The sequence below is a fragment of the Tachyglossus aculeatus genome, chromosome 4 (genome assembly GCF_015852505.1).
Source record: "Tachyglossus aculeatus isolate mTacAcu1 chromosome 4, mTacAcu1.pri, whole genome shotgun sequence".
In the NCBI taxonomy this organism is placed as follows: Eukaryota; Metazoa; Chordata; class Mammalia; order Monotremata; family Tachyglossidae; genus Tachyglossus; species Tachyglossus aculeatus.
In genome coordinates, this window is record NC_052069.1 from 95,166,709 (window position 1) to 95,180,772 (window position 14,064).

The following is a 14,064-nucleotide window of genomic DNA, read 5'->3' on the forward strand; positions in this document are numbered from 1 at the left end:
TCTTGGGTCTATTTCTCTTGGAAATCACTGGTTAGCTGTCAACTTAAAACCTGCCATTTTATATACCTTTCCCCAAACTGATGATAGCAACTAAAAAGATAGTTTTGGATTTTATCTGATTTATTTGAGTAATACTTACAAGGTTTCTAGTTTTCATTACTTGTTGATCCAGCAGGTATCTTAAACTATGGATGTGCACTATGAATTCTGTACAATTATTTTCCTGGCAACTGCTTCAAAGGAAATATAAGCCATATACACTAGCAACTTTGCTTCTCCATTGCCTGGACAGTAAGTTCACAATGGGGTTTTACTCTGTTCCTAACCACAGGTTTGGGGGAAATTTCCAGTAAACTGGCTACATTCAGTCTTTGCTATTGTTATTTTCATTTCTATGGAATTTACCTCACTAGTTCATTCCATTTTTAATATGTTCATTTAGTTCATAGAATGATAACTTTATACGACTTGCACTTAATCAGATTTCCCACTCCTGCCTTACTTTGCTGATTTCCTATTCATTCATTCATTCAATCATATTTATTGAGCACCTATTGTGTGCAGAGCACTGTACTAAGCACTTGGGAAGTGCAAGTTGACAACATACAGAGACTGTCTGTACCCAACAACAGGCTCACAGTCTAGAAGGGGGAGACAGACAACAAAACAAAACATGTAGACAGGTGTCAAAAGCGTCAGAACAAATATAATTATAGCTATATGCACATCGTTAAAATAGAGTAGTAAATATGTACAAGTAAAATAGAGTAATAAATCTGTACAAATAAATACAAGTGCTGTGGGGAGGGGAAGGAGGTAGGGTGGGGGGAGATGGGGAGGAGTCTGGGAAGGCCTCCTGGAGGAGGTGAGCTCTCAGTAGGGCTTTGAAGAGAGGAAGAGAGCTAGCTTGGTGAATGTTTTGGGGGAGGGCATTCCAGGACAGGGGAAGGACATGGGCTGTGGGTTGACGGCGGCACAGGTGAGAATGAGGCACATTAAGAAGGTTAGGTGGAAGAGGAGCAGAGGGTGCGGGCTGGGCTGTAGAAGGAGAGAAGGGAAGTGAGGTAGGAGGGGGTGAGGTGATGAAGAGCCTTGAAGCTAAGAGTGAGGAGTTTTTGCTTGATTCATGGTTGACAGACAGCCACTGGAGATTTTTGAGGAGGGGAGTAACATGCCCAGAGCGTTTCTGTACAAAGATAATCTGGGTAGCAGACAGAAGTATTGACTGAAGTGGGGAGAGACAGAAGGATGGGAGATCAGCGAGGAAGCTGATACAGTAATTCCTAGTGCGACCCAATCAGTGTATTTCATTCCTCTAATGTCAACCCACTTTCTATACCATTATTTTATCTTCCTTGCCCCTGAACCCTTGTCCATGCCCTCCTTCTGTCCTGGAACCTTGCTCCTCATTTAATGTCTGACAGACAACCTCTCTTCCTATCTTCAAAGCCCTACTAAAGTTATATCTCCTCCATTAGACCTTCCTTGACTAAGCCCTCACTCCAAGCCCTCATTTCTACGTTGCCTATGCACTTGGGTCTGTATCCCTTAAGCACTTTAATATTCACCCTTCCCCCCAACCTCACAGAAATTACATGCATATACATCTATAATTTACTGTCTGTCTAGTGTATATAAGTTCTTTATAAAAAGAGTTCTACTCATTCAATGGTATATATTGAGGACTTACTGTGTGAAGAGCACTGTAATAAGTGCTTGGGAGAGTACAGTACAATAATAAGCAGACACATTCCCTGCCCACAGTAAGTTTACACTATTATATTGAACTTTCTCAAGTATCTAGTACAGTTATTCACACGCAGTAAGTGCTAAATACATACCACTAACTGCAAGAAATTTATCATTAGTTTAGGTTATTTGTCTTTGTAACATAAGGGTGCCAACAGGGAGTTGGGGAGGAAGAGGCATTGGAGCACCGGATTTATTTGTCACTACTCTTCTTTCTAAAATAGATTCCATACACACATTTTCTTTAGAAAGATATATTATTATTGTTATTAATAATAATGATGATAATGGTATTTAAGTGCTTGCTATATGTCAAGCAGAGATCTAAGTGCTGGGGTAGAGATAAGCTAATCAGGTTGGGCATAGTCCCTGCCTCACATGGGGCTCACAGTCTTATTCCCCATTTTACAGATAAGGTAATTGAGGCACAGAGAAGTGAAATGACTTGCCCAAGGTCACACAGCAGACAAGTGGTGGAGCCAGGATTAGACCCCAGGTCCTTCTGATTCCCAGGTCCATACTCTATCCACTAGGCCATGCTGCTTAATTCATACATCTCTAGGGATTAAGCATGGCTCAGTGAAAAGAGCCCAGGCTTTGGAGTCAGAGGTCATGGGTTCAAATGTGGGCTCCACCACTTGTCAACTGTATGACTTTGGGCATGTCACTTAACTTCTCTGGGCCTCAGTTACCTCATCTGTAAAATGGGGATGAAGACTGTGAGCCCCCCTTGGGACAACCTGATTACCTTGTAACCTCTCCTGCGCTTAGAACAGTGCTTTGCACACAGTAAGCACTTAATAAATTCCATCATCATTATTATTATTACTGTTAATTACCAATGTATCTTTTTTTGGAAAAAAAAAGAAAACAAACCTCATCAGAATCATTTTTTAATAAAGAAATTACATATTTTTCCTCTTTCCTCACCACAGAATAGTAGGGGGAATAATGACTGTTCACACATGGCAGCCCAGGAGGACTTCACCTTCCATTAGTAAGAACTTATTAGAATTAGAATTTCTAAAGAAGTTGAGTTTTCATAGAGTTCCAGAGTCCTGAGGACTTTGACGTGATAGAAGTACTGACTGCTCCTGAAGACACTACAAACCATGAAATATTTATTTCCATAAATAGGAAATTAAAAACTAAACCTACAACTAACATTTTTAACAACCTATGCAAGTTCAGTTAGGAGACATTATGTTCAAATTTTCTTTTTAATTTCATTGCAAGTGCAAGGGACAGATCATGCTGAGAAGCAGCGTGGCTCAGTGGAAAGAGCACAGGCTTTGGAGTCAGAGGTCATGGGTTCAAATCCGGCTCTGCCAATTAGCTGTGTGACTTTGGGCAAGTCACTTAACTTCTCTGTGCCTCAGTTCCCTCATCTGTAAAATGGGGATTAAGATTGTGAGCCCCCTGAGGGACAACCTGATCACCTTGTAACCTTCCCAGCACTTAGAACAGTGCTTTGCACATAGTAAACACTTAATGCCATTAAAAAAAAAGGTCTGTTCTACTGCCTATCCTAGATTTTTTTTTTTACAGTGCATTAATCAATCAGTTTCATTCATTGGGTGCTTGCTGTGTGTAGAAATGTCCAAAAAAAACCAGAAGGCATAATGGCTGCTGTAATCATGGCAACATAAAATAACTTAGATGTATTTGGAGACCAGAATGGAGGAAGTTGTTAGGGAAGGGGACCTAGGTGACCTCTGTAGCCATCCTGTTCAAGGCAGCAAGGGTGTCTAAGAAAAAAAGAATGCCTAATGGTCTGTGTCAGGGATTCTCAATTAATGCTACTTGATTATTATTATTAACATTTATAATTGTGGTATTTGTTTAGTGCTTACTTTGTGTCAGGCACTGCACTAAGCACTGCTAAGCACTAAGCAAGCAAATTAGGTTGGACAAAGCCCCTGTCCCACATGGGGCTCACAGTCTTAATCCCCATTTTACAGATAAGGGAACTGAGGCACAGAGACATTGAGTGACTTTTCCAAGGTCACACAGCAGATAAGTGGCGGAGCCAGGATTCAAACCCACGTCCTTCTGACTTCCTGGTCTGGGTTCAATCTACTAAGCTATGCTGAAGATATTCTTAGAATGAAAGATTTCCATATAAGATTATAAGTAGGAGAGTAAAACAAGCATTGAGAAGCAGCGTGGTTTAGTGGAAAGAGCATGGGATTGGGAGTCAGAGGTTAATGGTTCTAATCCAGGCTCCGCCACTTGTCAGCTATGTGGCTTTGGGCAAGTCACTTAACTTCTCTGGACCAGTTCCCTCATCTGTAAAATGGGGATTAAGACTGTGAGCCCCATGTGGGACAACCTGATTACCTTGTAGTCCCCCCAGTACTTTGAACAGTGCTTGGCACATAGTAAGCGCTTAACAAATACCATTATTATTATTATTATTATTATTATTATTATCTCCCCATTTTACAGAGAAGGGAACTGAGACACAGAGAAATCAAGTTACTTGCTCAAGATCATTGAACAGGCAAGTGGAGGAGCTTGGAATAGAGCCCAGATCCCCTGATTCTTAGGCCCATGTTCTTTCCACTTGGCCACACTGTTTCTCTAGTGAAATCAGGGTCATCCCTTCCCTAATTCTATTATTCAGGGTTTCCAACCAATCATAATAATAGTAATTGTGCTATTTAATAATGGTATTTGTTAAGTGCTTACTATGTGCCAAGCACTGTTGTAAGCACTGGGGGAGATACAAGGTTATCAGATTGTCCCAGGTGGGGTTCACAGTCTTAATCCCCATTTTTACAGATGAGGTAACTGAGGCACAGAGAAGTTAAGTGATTTGCCCAAAGTCACACAGCTGACAAGTGGTGGAGCTGGGATTAGAACCCACAATCTCTGACTCCCAAGCCCATGCTCTTTCCACTAAGCCACACTGCTTCTATTTGCTAAGTGCTTACTATGTGCCAGGCACTGTTTTTAAGGACTGTGGTAGATACAAGATAATCAGGTTGGACAGAGTCCTGGCCCCACAGTCTTAATCTCCACTTTACATATGAGAGAATTGAGGCACAGAGAAGTTAAGTGACTTTCCCAAGGTCACACAGCAGACACATGGTGGAGTAGGGATTAAAGTGCAGGTCCTTCTGATTCCCAGGCCTGTGCTGTATCCACTAGGCCATGCTGCTTTGTCACATTCTGACGTTCAAGCTCAGAGACAGCCTTGGTCTTAAGAAGCTTTGAAGAGAAATGGCAAAGTTGTGCCCCTTTGTACAGTGCTTAGTACAGTTCCTGGCACATAGTAAGCACTTAACAAATACCATTATTATTATCCTGCTGCTCCCCTGCCCTCTGTTTTAGGCCACCTCTCTTCAGCCTCCTCCATTGGCCATTGACTATCATGGTTCCTACACTGGGTTTCCAACTTCCAGTCCCTCCTGGGTTGTTCTTCAACTATAACCCTTGCCATCACAACTCTTGTCACAATCTTTGTATCTCCTCCCCACCACGACCCCAGGTAATGTGCTGCGCAGTCCTCTTTCTGTCAACCTCCACCTATTGGATAGGGCATGGGCCTGGGATTCAGAAGGACCTGGGTTCTAATTCCAGATATGCCACTTCTCTGCTTTGTGACCTTAAGCAAGTCATTTCACTTCTCTTTGCCTCAGTTACCTCATTTATGAAACAGGTATTAAGACTGTGAGCCCAATTAGGAACATGAACTATGTCCAACCTGATTAACTTGTATCTATTACAGCACTTAATGCAGTGCCTGGCACATAAGTGCTTAACAAATACCCTAAATAAAACTATCTTTGGGTCTTGCAGTTATGCCTACCTTCCTTTCCCTCCCTACCATCCTCATTATTAACAAAAACCCTCTACTATGCAGCAACTACTCTGAAGCCCTTTTGCTTCTCCAAATCGAGTGATTAGTAATAGAGAATTTTCATATTGAAGGAATTCCAACTAAGCCTCATTCGTGAATCCCTGCTCTGTCTGCTACTTAAATGTAAACAAATAGAAACATTACAAAAAAAAATCCCTTTCAGCAAGGAAGCAATGTGGTTTCTGAACTGTCATATTTACACAGATGGCTTGTTGAATGAATGGCTTCATTAATAGACCCCTTTTCTTTTTAGAAAGCCCAGATGACTACATATGAGAATAAAAAACTCGCTCAGTTTTTATTTCAAAAGTAAGCTCCATGATGTTTCCCATGAGAAGAAATGTTCTCAACTGAAATGTTAGGGTTTGTGCTTTGAGGAGCATTTTAAAAAATAATATTTGCATGATTTGGTAGGTGCAATTTTAAACTGAGTGGGGGGCGGGGGGGGATATTTTTCCAAAAGTCTCAGGGCAATATGTGATAAGAAGCAAGCATGGCCTTACTCTGTTGAGTTTGTGGGAAGTTCAGCATCATTTAATATTTAGAAAGCAATTGTGTTTGATTAAGGTCATGGTGAATTAAGCTAACTTTCTGATTTCATTATTTTAAAAGAAAAACTGAACCCCAAAGAGTACCTGAAAATTGTTTAATGGACAGTGAAATTTGTTCTGTAAAAGCCAGGATTGTTTTTCTTTCATTTATTTCTTCTCTCCCACTGTGAATTACCATTTAGTAGCATCTATAATATCTCTCTAGAACAAGGGCTGGGTCTTAGACTTCTTCATAAATTGCATCACCCACAGGAGAGCAAACACTTAATTTTGAGGATGATCATGATTTAATACTATCTACTGCACCTCAGACCCCTCCTGCAACTTTCTGAAACATTTTGATCCCTCTCCTATTCCTTCTCTCTTCCTCCAGCCCTATATTGATCCTTGGAGACTTTGATATCTATTTGGATGTTTCCAGTGATCATTCTGCAGCCTATTTTCCTCTCATTCCTCAATTCCAGTGACCTCCTGCTCCACCCCACCTCACATCCTTACCAACCTGAACACATACAGTGTGGCTGAGTGGAAAGAGCCGGGGCTTTGGAGTCAGAGGTCATGAGTTCAGGTTGTCCCACTGGGGGCTCACAGTTTTAATTCCCATTTTACAGATGAGGTAACTGAGGCACAGAGAAGTGAAGTGACTTGCCCAAAGTCACACAGCTGACAGCTGGAGGAGCCTGGGATTTGAACCCATAACCTCTGACTCCAAAGCCCGGGCTCTTTCCATTGATCCACACTGCTTCTCATGTACTATTTTGTACTATTGTACTGTTTTGTACTATTTTCTCCTTAGGGAAATTAATCATTATGGTATTTCTTAAACACTTACTATGTGTCAAGCACTGTTCTTAGGACTGGGTTTGATAAAACTTAATGAGGTTGAACACAGTCCCTATCCTACAGGGGACTCACATTCTAAATTGGAGGGAGAACAGGTATTTAATCCCCATTTTACAGATATGGGAACTGAGAAATAGACAGTTAAGTGACTTGCCCAAGGTCACATATCAGGCAATTGGCATATCTGGGCTCAGAACTCATGTTCTCCCAGGTTTGTGTTATAATTGGCATTATCTGCCAATTCTATTATTGCCATAGCATATTGATTGCTTAACTACACCCTGTGATGCCATCACCTACTTTTATCATTGCTACTGTTTTATTGCTTCTGCATCTCAATTGTTAACCCCCCGCTGTACTGTCACTCGCCCTGCTGACCTCACCATGAACTTTCAGTTCCCTTGCTCCCAACTGCCATTCCCATTCCTCACCTTCCCCTTCCCCTCTCCCACCCAGCTGTTTCCCTCCCTCTCACCCACCAAGACCACTCCCCCTCACCCCCTACCAAGGATTCCTCTGTACCAGCGCAGGTCCTCCGCTTCTCCCTCCCGGCCCCCTCCCTCCCCTACTCCCCGCCCCCACACCATCCCAGTTCTCCTTTCCCATCGCCACCCCCCTTCCCACTCTCCCCGCCCAGGCCCCCGCCAACTCATCCCAATCCAAACCCTCCCCACCCCTCGCACCCTTCCCCCTCCCTCCCCACCCTCGACAGCTGCTGCCAAGTGTGGCCTCTGGAACCCCCGCTCCGTTTTAAATAAGACCCCTTTCATCCTGGACCTTTTCCTTTCCAGTTCTCTACTCCTCCTCGCCCTAACTGAAACATGGCTGTCGCCGGACGACACAGTCTCTTCTGCTGCTCTCTGCAGTGCAGGCCTCTTCTTCTCCCACTCCCCCAGACTCACCGGAAAAGGAGGAGGTGTCGGTTTCCTTCTCGCCCCCCAATGTCGCTTTCGCACTATCCCTCCTCCCCCTTCCCTTTCCTTCCCTTCCTTTGAAGCCCATATCATTTGCCTCTACCACCCCCTCCAGATTCTTGTAGCCGTCATCTACCGCCCTCCCGGCCCCACTTCCAACTTCTTTAATGACTTTGACCCCTTCCTCAACCTTACTTCTCTCCTTCTCCATGCCCACTCTGATCCTCAGAGACTTCAATATCCACATGGATATCCCTAATGACTCCTCTGCCGCCCGCCTTCTATCTCTCCTTGACGCTGCCAACCTCTTCCTCCACCCCACCTCGCCCACTCACCAACTTGGTCATACCCTCGACCTCATCATCTCCTACCGCTGCACTGAGTCCACCCTCACCAACTCTGTAATCCCTCTCTCTGATCATAATCTTCTCACCTGCCTCCTCACTCACACTCCTTTCCCCTGTAAATCCGTATTACTCCCTCACAGAGATCTCCGCTCTCTGGACCCCACCCATCTTTCGGAGCGCCTCACACCCCACCTCGCCGCCCTCTCCTCTCTACCCAGTCTTGATGATCAGATTACTGCTCTCAACTCTACCCTCTCTAGTCAGCTAGACTCACTCGCTCCCCTTTCCCTTCGCCGCTCTCGCACCACTAACCCACAGCCCTGGATCACTGACACTGTCCGCCTCCTTCGCTCTTATGCTCGAGCTGCCGAATGCTGCTGGCGAAAGTCTAAACACCATGCCAACCTCGTTCACTTCAAGTTTATCCTTTCCTGCCTTAACTCAGCCCTCTCTTCTGCCAGACAAAACTATTTCTCCTCCCTTATTGACACCCATGCCCGTCACCCCCGCCAGCTCTTCCGTACATTCAACTCCCTTCTCAGGCCCCCGGTTCCTCCCCCTCCTCCTTCCCTCACCCCCAACGATCTGGCCTCCTACTTCATTAACAAAATTAAATCCATCAGGTCCGACCTCCCCAAAGTCTCTTCCCCCCTTTCTCCATCCCCCCGGCCCTCAACACTCTCTGCTACTCTCCCATCCTTCCCAGCGGTATCCTCAGAGGAACTCTCCTCCCTCCTCTCAAGTGCTACTCTGGCCACCTGTGCTTCTGACCCCATTCCCTCTCATCTTATGAAATCTCTCGCTCCATCCCTTCTCCCCTCCTTAACTTCCATCTTCAACCGCTCACTCTCCACTGGTTCCTTCCCCTCTGCCTTCAAACATGCCCATGTCTCTCCCATCCTAAAAAAACCCTCTCTTGACCCCACCTCACCTTCTAGTTATCGTCCCATATCCCTCCTACCATTCCTTTCCAAACTCCTTGAACGAGTTGTCTACACGCGCTGCCTAGAATTCCTCAACAACAACTCTCTCCTCGACCCCCTCCAGTCTGGCTTCTGTCCCCTTCATTCCACGGAAACTACCCTCTCAAAGGTCACCAATGACCTCCTGCTTGCCAAATCCAACGGCTCATATTCTGTCCTAATCCTCCTCGACCTCTCAGCTGCCTTCGACACTGTGGACCACCCCCTTCTCCTCAACACGCTATCTGACCTTGGCTTCACAGACTCCGTCCTCTCCTGGTTCTCCTCTTATCTCTCCGGTCGTTCTTTCTCAGTCTCTTTTGCAGGCTCCTCCTTCCCCTCCCATCCTCTTACTGTGGGGGTTCCCCAAGGTTCAGTGCTTGGTCCCCTTCTGTTCTCAATCTACACTCACTCCCTTGGTGACCTCATTTGCTCCCACGGCTTCAACTATCATCTCTACGCTGATGACACCCAGATCTACATCTCTGCCCCTGCTCTCTCCCCCTCCCTCCAGGCTCGCATCTCCTCCTGCCTTCAGGACATCTCCATCTGGATGTCCGCCCGCCACCTAAAGCTCAACATGTCGAAGACTGAGCTCCTTGTCTTCCCTCCCAAACCTTGTCCTCTCCCTGACTTTCCCATCTCTGTTGACGGCACTACCATCCTTCCCGTCTCACAAGCCCACAAACTTGGTGTCATCCTCGACTCCGCTCTCTCATTCACCCCTCACATCCAAGCCATCACCAAAACCTGCCGGTCTCAGCTCCGCAACATTGCCAAGATCCGCCCTTTCCTCTCCATCCAAACCGCTACCCTGCTCATTCAAACTCTCATCCTATCCCGTCTGGACTACTGCACTAGCCCTCTCTCTGATCTCCCATCCTCATGTCTCTCTCCACTTCAATCCATACTTCATGCTGCTGCCCGGATTATCTTTGTCCAGAAACGCTCTGGACATATTACTCCCCTCCTCAAAAACCTCCAATGGCTACCGATCAATCTGCGCATCAGGCAGAAACTCCTCACCCTGGGCTTCAAGGCTCTCCATCACCTCGCCCCCTCCTACCTCACCTCCCTTCTCTCCTTCTACTGCCCAGCCCGCACCCTCCGCTCCTCCACCGCTAATCTCCTCACTGTACCTCGCTCTCGCCTGTCCCGCCATCGACCCCCGGCCCACGTCATCCCCCGGGCCTGGAATGCCCTCCCTCTGCCCATCCGCCAAGCTAGCTCTCTTCCTCCCTTCAAGGCCCTGCTGAGAGCTAACCTCCTCCAGGAGGCCTTCCCAGACTGAGCCCCTTCTTTCCTCTCCCCCTCGTCCCCCTCTCCATCCCCCCGTCTTACCTCCTTCCCTTCCCCACAACACCTGTATATATGTATATATGGTTGTACATATTTATTACTCTATTTATTTATTCATTTATTTATTTATTTATTTATTTATTTTACTTGTACATTTCTATTTTGTTGGTATGTTTGGTTCTGTTCTCTGTCTCCCCCTTTTAGACTGTGAGCCCACTGTTGGGTAGGGACTGTCTCTATGTGATGCCAATTTGTACTTCCCAAGCGCTTAGTACAGTGCTCTGCACATAGTAAGTGCTCAATAAATACGATTGATTGATTTGATTGATTGATTTAAGGCAGCCCTGCTGCCAGACATTAAATGGCGCCTTATTACCTGAATGATGAATTATGCTAGTTGAGAGTGAACTTCATGGTGCCATGCCATGAGGACCTTGCTTCTAATCCAGGCTCTGCCACTTGTTGGCTGTGTGACCTTGGACAAGTTATTTAATTCATTCATTCAATCGTATTTATTAAGAGCTTACTGTGTGCAGAGCACTGTATTAAGCGCTTGGGAAGTACAAGTTGGCAACATATAGAGACGGTCCCTACCCAACAGTGGGCTCACAGTCTAGAAGGGGGAGACAGAGAACAAAACATATTAACAAAATAGAATAAATATGTGCAAGTAACATAAATAGAGTAATAAATATGTACAAATGTATACGTATATACAGGTGCTGTGGGGAGGGAAAGGAGGTAAGGCAGAGGGGATGGGGAGGGGGAGGAGGGGGAGAGGAAGGAGGGGTCTCAGTATGGGAAGGCCTCTGGAGGAGGTGAGCTCTCTGCTATGTATCAAGCGCTTGCTGTGTGTAGTGCACTCTACTAAACACCTGGGAGAGTAGGTAGAGTAGAGTACAGCAGATCTGGTAATCACATTCCCTGCCCACAACAAGCTTACAGTGTAGAGGGGGAGGCAGATATTAATATAAATTATTATTATTATTATTATTATTAATAGTATTTGTAAGCACTTAGTATGTGACCCTGTTGTCGGGTAGGGATAGTCTCTATATGTTGCCGATTTGTACTTCCCCAGCACTTACTACAGTGCACTGCACACAGTAAGCGCTCAATAAATATGATTGAATGAATGTGACAAGTACTGTTCTAAGCACTGGGGAAAGTACAAGATAATCAGGTTAGATTCATTCATTCAATTGTATTTATTGAGCACTTACTGTGTGCAAAGCACTGTACTAAGCTCTTGGGAAGTACAAGTTGGCAACATATAGAGACAGTCCCTACCGAAAAGCGGGCTCACAGTCTAGAAGATAATGATGGCATTTATTGAGCGATTACTATGTGCAAGGCACTGTTCTAAGCGCTTGTACATTTCTATCCTATTTATTTTGTTGGTATGTTTGGTTCTGTTCTCTGTCTCCCCCTTTTAGACTGTGAGCCCACTGTTGGGTAGGGACTGTCTCTATGTGTTGCCAATTTGTACTTCCCAAGCGCTTAGTACAGTGCTCTGCACATAGTAAGCGCTCAATAAATACGATTGATTGATTGATTGTGTTCTTTCCACTAGGCAATGCTGCTGCTTTCCCTCTCAGAGTTGCACTTGGAGAGTTTCCCAAATATCTACCAGTCTTGGCTACAGAAGGGAGAGTCAAGCAGAGGCATACTCATTCCCTTCCTAGCTTAGGCAGTGGCTAGTGAGTGGAAGGCAATCTGCTACAAGTCAAAGCTCACCTGTGCTGGGCAGCAGTGGCATGGCAAAGTTGAGGGTGGAGACTCAAGTTTGCTACGCAGGAGGAGGTGATGGTAAACCACTCTCAGATTTTTACAAAGAAAACTCTTTGGATACACTACCAGAACGATTGCAGATGGAGAGAGGGGCTTTCTGGGAGAGATGTGTCCATGGTATCACTATGGGTAGGAAATTACTCAACGGCATAAGACAAGACAATGCTGTTGCTGCTGATGGTGTTTTGCCACTTTCCATAGCAAAGACTAATATATGGACTCTCATTAACATACATAGGCTAATTCATTCATTCAATCATATTTATTGAGCGCTTACTGTGTGCAAGAGCACTGTACTAAGCGCTTGGGAAGTACAAGTTAATGACAGGCTAATTCATTGCATTCTAGACTGTACACTCATTGTGGGCAGGGAATGAGTCTGTGAACTTTGTTATATTGTACTTTCCCAATCTCTTCATACAGTGCTCTGTGCAGTTAGCACTCAATAAATACCATAGGTTGATTTTTAGAAGTCTTTGGATGATGAAATTCACTTGCTTGAAACAAGTTGGCAAACAAACGATTTCCTTCCTCTGATAAATTTAATGCATTTCCAAGTTCAGCAAGTCTCACCTCAGCAAGATTGGCCTATATTTATTGAGAACATTTTAAAGTTTTTCCCACGTCTCCATTGTTACTGGGCTGGATTCAGAAGTAGCACGTCTAGTCAGAGACTGCCCTCTGGCCTTCTCTGTTTCCTGGGGAATTGTGTCCCATCTGGCTGTCAGCTAGGTTAACCTCTCAGCATCATTAAATGGAGCAAGCTTGTCAATGGTGACCCTTTCTTCATTTAATTCAAGAAACCAATCCGTAGGTTGGGCCCTGGTCCATTCTGAAATTGGGGATGGATTCTTGAGTAACCAGGAAAAAAAATTCATTAAAACTTCGAGGTAGTAGGTTCAAAACAAACAAAAGGCAATGTTGTGTAAATGGAGGAAAGCTTCAGGAAGATCTCATAAAACAGAGTTAGTGGGCAATAAAAAGACAGATGAGCTTTAACTGGAGCAAGTGCAAGGTATCACCCCTAGGGATACCCTCTCTCTGAATTTCATTTACTTTTTCCCAACTATCTTCCTTCCAGAGAAATAGATCTTATATTTTGGTAGTTCTAATCCATTAGTGGCCTAGATGCTCCCCATTTATAATTCTTGAATTTTAAGGAAATTTCCAGGTACATTTATGACGACAGAACCTGTAATTCTCTCCCCTTTTTCATGTGCTGCTTTCAGCACAGCTCACCAGCTTTGGGCTACAATTGCAGTTTATGTTATTTAAAGACAAATATTTCTTAACAATAAGGACTATGAGACACCAGAATGGGTTACCTTGGGAGATTGAAACAACTTTCTGGAAGGCTTGAAAAATGAAGTTAATGTCCAGTTGTCAGTTATATTGCCACCTAGAGTATCTATCAAGTCCTTTTCAGCCCTAGATTCCATGATTTCTAAAGGAAAACTTTGAGCAACATAAATCCTTGATCAAACCAATATTTCAAGAAAAAGACATTAGGAACAGTCTTTACTAAAAGAATGCACATGAGGAAGTGGTCCTAAAGAAGTCTTACAATACCAACCCTATGTCATGAAAATTACTTTAGTTATAACATGAGATTCAGGCATTCCTTGTGAATTAAATTATAATTTAATCTATATCCATTTGGTGTCTTTCATACTTTCTAAGTACAACTGACCTAGTGGAAAAGAGCATGGGCCTGGGAGTCAGCACTCCTGGGTTCTAACCCTG